At 39.5% G+C, this 4,930-nt stretch overlaps 1 long non-coding RNA gene across 1 annotated transcript; it reads right to left on the minus strand.

Annotated features, from left to right (window-relative positions):
- Positions 1–3,069: 3,069 nt before the first annotated feature.
- On the minus strand, positions 3,070–4,160 carry LOC119366899. Its single transcript, XR_005176132.1, has 3 exons — positions 3,998–4,160; positions 3,779–3,922; positions 3,070–3,296 (listed from the first exon to the last, which is right to left on the minus strand). It is a non-coding gene; the product is annotated as an uncharacterized LOC119366899 (long non-coding RNA).
- Between the last annotated feature and the right edge of the window lie 770 nt (positions 4,161–4,930).

Below are 4,930 nucleotides of genomic sequence, written 5' to 3' on the forward strand. Positions count from 1 at the left end.
ATCTACTTACTGGAATTCTCACAAATAGAAGTGCAGTCAGAAGGTAAAAAGGATGGTATGGTATGTCTCCATTCACATGGTACTGAACTATTAGTGATGCTTTGTGTTATTCTGTAGACTTGAATTTAGTTTCTATGGTTTTCTTTTTCTGTTCATAAACGAGAGTATAGTCTGAAGGAAAAAAATGATATGCTCTCAAGTCTCAAGGGTGTGCAAGAACAGTGAGATTTATATTACTGAACATATTGTTAACAATTTGTTATTTTGCAGACTTGCTCTCAGTTTTTATTCTTGGCAGGTGATTCTTCATGATAATTTTTCGTAGAGGAACATTTTTGGTAAGCGTATTGTAATATTGAGTCCCACCTTTTTATTTACATGTAAAGATAACCAATTGGAAATTTTAAATTTTAAATGTACATTTAACTTATTTTGTGAAATAACATCATGTCGTTCAGATAATTTGATTTCCCTCTATGATATTCTTTGGCTTTAGTATATCTTAGGACAAAATTGTCAGAAGTTCTATGCTTCATAACCAAAACATAATCTCCTTTCTGTTATCTATCGTTTGTGATGCACTGCAAAACTATTGTATATTCTTAAACCACCTTCTTTTATTTTGTGCATCAGATGAGTCAGTATAGGTCATTGAATTACATTTTTTTATCTAAATACATTGCAATTCAAGTGGAATTCAATTTTTCTACACATCTAAAATTTGACATGCATTATGTCTATATACGCAATAAGTAAGTTTTTAAAAAGCCCGTGCCAATTGAGTAAGTCTTATTGGCGGGGAAAATAGGCTATGTGTGTGTGTTAGAGAGAGAGGGAGAGAGAGTGAGGAAGAGGGAGGGAGGAGAGTGTGTGTGTGTGAGGATTTGATGGTAAAAAAGGTCGCCAATGTCGTAATATTGAACTCTTAAAGTTAATGTGACCCCGTTGCAACGCACGGGCGTTCTTCTAGTATCAACTTAGAAGAGGAGTGTTATACAAAGAGATAAAACAAAGCCCTACGCAAAAGCTAAGTCCCAAGAGCAGCCGACAAGACGAATTAAAACACACCCCACACACAAAACTATTAAGAACATGGTCCTGGTGTTGAGTTGATGGCGGCATGGAGAGATAAGAGACGGCAGCAACGCGTCCACTTCCTGCACATCCTTCTTCTTCTACCCCCGGGAGCAAAAGCTGCAAATATATGAAAGTTCCCTTATTTCAGAGAAAACAAATAGGAATTACTAAAAGCCCACATCAGCAAAACAGAAAACACTCAAAGTGAATTATAACATCTTACAATATGTCTTGAACATTTCTTTACCGTGAACTGTAGGTACGAAAATAACTAACTATTTTTATTTTTATTTCCAAAATGGAAAACATATTTTTTTTCTTAATTTTTCAAAAGCGTTCATCTCCCACTTAGATAATGTTCATGCAGGGAAAAAAAATGTTGACGTGGCATGTAGAAAAATTCATAGCATTGAAAAATAATTTGTGACAATGAAAGAATGTTCACGCATTAAAAAAAATGTTCACCACATCTTTAAAAATATTTATCCAATGTGAAAAAAAATCATACCATTTAAAAAATGTACTTGATATTTTAAAGAAATGTTCACATGTTTTAAAACTATATTTTGACAATTACAAAAATGCTTATACAATGTAAAAATGTGTTAGCGTAGTTTAAAAAAATGCTCCATCCCATTAAAATAATGTTCAATGTGTATTTGAAATTTTTTAACATACATTTGAATATGGTCAAAACATGTATTTAGAAAAAAATATACATATGTAACTGAAAAATGTTCTATGTGTATTAAAAAAGTTTCACATGTATATTGAAAATGTATAGTGTGTATTGAAAAAATTAGACACGTGTTGAAAAAAGAAACCAGAAGAGAGACTATGGAGGAAACAAAATAGAAAATAACATATACTCCCTCTGTTCCTAAATATTTGTCTTTCTAGAGATTTCAACAAGTGACTACATACGGAGCAAAATGAGTGAATCTACACTCTAAAATATGTCTACATATATCCGTATGTGGTAGTCCATTTGAAATGTCTAGAAAGACAAATATTTAGGAACAGAGGGAGTAGAAACGAAAGAAGAAGAAAAAACCCACGGAAGGTTCTAAAACCGGTTCGAAATGATTCAGATAACTTTCCTTTTTTTTTTAGAAGAATCAGATAACTTTCCTAATACCACACTATAGGGATCTATAGTGTTGGGCCAGCCCGTTTAGTGAAGCGTCAGACGCGAGCTGGAGGTAACGTTTCACAATAAGCGAGACACATGTTCTCAAAAAAAAAAAAGCTAGACACATGGATTGGATATATAGGGTGTTCGGTTGGGTGTTTTTTGGGCGTCTAGGTCTTGTTCGGGCAGTCCAATAGAACACCGCACACATGGCCATGTGACGTAACTAGGTATACTATTTACAATGCTTTGGGTCTAACCAGTCCACTGCATCTTAATTAAGGTGTGTTCAAATTGTCTTTTCCCTTCAAATAAAGATTTTTCTGAATGTGTACGTAATACTCCCATCGTCTCAAAATTGTACTAAACCAACACTTATTTTTGAACGGAGGGAGTAACATATTTTTTATATTAAGTGGAAATCCCAGGTAGGATGAAATTTTATGTGCAAGAATTCCTACACAGTTGCATGGATGTGAGACGTGACTAAGTATGTATACTCGGGTCTGGGGGAAGCAGTTGCATAGATGTGAGACGTGACTAAGATAATCTACTTCAACGACTCCGGACGGAGTCAGTTGCATGGATGTGGATCACTCCACCGTGTCTACTGTACTAACTTGCAAAAGTCGCCTGAACAATTCATCTTCTTCGTTTGTTGCAAAGTAGATTATCTCGTTCAACATCAGCTATATGTTACCCGCAAAAAAAAAAAAAATCAGCTATATGTTCCGGCAAAAAACATCAGCTCGATACATCCTGAAATCTCGTATAGCTCTGATCGGAGATAAAAGGTGAAACAACTGTGGAAGATATATTTGTCATAGTGCCATTCTTTGAATATTACATTAATACACACTTGCAAGTATACATGGCTTCATAAACTGATGGCTTTCAGAAGAAGTTGGTGTTTTACAAGTCAATTTCTTGCGCACGAGCGATGTTGGCCTTGGTCTTGGTCTTGGGCATGGATTTTAGGTGGATGGTCCTCCGGTTGCCCACGGTCGCTGCGGGGCTGCCACGTATGACACTATATTGGTTTCTGATGCAAGTTTGTGTAGCAGCGCCGCATAGAAAGGTTCCATACCTTCAAGGAAAACAAATATAGTAGTAATTACTGAAAGCCCATAGATAGAAGAGACGTCGAACTCAGCAGAAAACACACTTATAAAAAGAGGGGAAAATCATCTTAATATATATTCTCTGTATATTTGTTTAACAAGTAGTCACACCCAAAAAAAAGCATGTCACAGAGAGAACTGGTCACATGCTGGCTAGGAAAGTGGTCACATACTGGTTAATCAATTTCTAGGAAGTTTCTAAAAAGATGCGAGTCCACACTGCAAAACGGAGCCTCCACATGCTCACACGCAAGCGAAACTGTAAAGTTTACGGGGAGCATCTATATTCCGGAACGGCGGTCAAGAGGAACGGAAATGAAACAACTTTTGATTACGCATATCGATCATCGATTTTCGTACACGTACAAATAGTACCTTGTATGCAAACGCGAGCTACTTGGATAACGAAAATAATAACAAATCAATAAGGAGAGATATAGATGTGCACCTGCTGCTATTGGGTGGCCTCGCTTTGAATACGGATGATCCTGATGCTTCCGTCAGATTCGACAATGATAACAAGAATATGGTTGTAGCTCGGAGTCGGAGTTGGGGTCGTCGGCGGTAGCGCCATTATGTAGAATGAGCACGTCTAGACAACAACATGTGGCGTAAGAAGGCAGGAAACGAAAAGAAAAGAAGTAGGAAGGGGAACTTGGGAGAGTACCGTTGCACGGCGCAGATGGACGTTGTCCGATGAGGTCGGTGGGTTCCCCGGTGCGGTGCGCGCGGATGAGGAGATCGAATTCAGGAGCTAGCTCGGGGTTGCAGAGGGAGAGGAGAGGGAGGTTTCTGTGTATCTGCGGTTGAACGGGAGGAAAGAGGAGACGTACTTGCTGGTGCTTGAATTTGCCCAAAAGCTCGAGCCAGAGGCCTCCCTTTTTGTAAGGTTTGCACTACGTATTACCGCGTCCAGAGCGAGTGGCGGGTGGTTGGGCGGGACACATGTCGCCCATGGACGCTTCCTTGTCTTGGTGGAGAACGTACGTTGCGTATCTCCGGAGGTAGAGAGAGAGAGAGAGAGTTGTTTATCCTCCTCGTATATCGTGGTACTCAGTATATGTAGTTTCGACGCGCTCGCACGTCGCGTCTCGCCGTCTCATGGATGCACCATGCCCCCCTCGCGTCCAGGTGCACGTCAATCCATCTGCTCTGGAGAACCAACGAGAGCAGCGATCGAGCCGTCAGCAGCGGGTGGAGGGTAACCACCCGTGGGTCGACGCGTGATGTACGTACGTACGCGGTAGATAGACATCGGTTGGGCATTTATTGGTACTTTCTGCTCTCTTTCTTTCCCCCGGGACTGCTTTTTCAATAGTGCCAAATTATTGCACTTTAGCTATGCTGTAAAAGAGCCTGTGCGTTGTAATTGAAGAAAAAAACACCACACGCCCTAACCAAATAATCATGACATAAGACCTCAATAAGTCCATGTCATTTATTTCCATGTGGCATCACATTGCGTTGTCACTTATCCTCCTTCCCATCCTTGTCGACGGTGGCATCAGTGCTCACACAATTACAACACCTTTGAATCTGGTCAATTCTAAGGCGTCTCTCTTTCTTAGCATAAGATGAGAGATCTTTATTTTTCCCCTGC

The sequence above is a fragment of the Triticum dicoccoides genome, chromosome 2B, assembly GCF_002162155.2.
Source record: "Triticum dicoccoides isolate Atlit2015 ecotype Zavitan chromosome 2B, WEW_v2.0, whole genome shotgun sequence".
NCBI lineage: Eukaryota > Viridiplantae > Streptophyta > Magnoliopsida > Poales > Poaceae > Triticum > Triticum dicoccoides.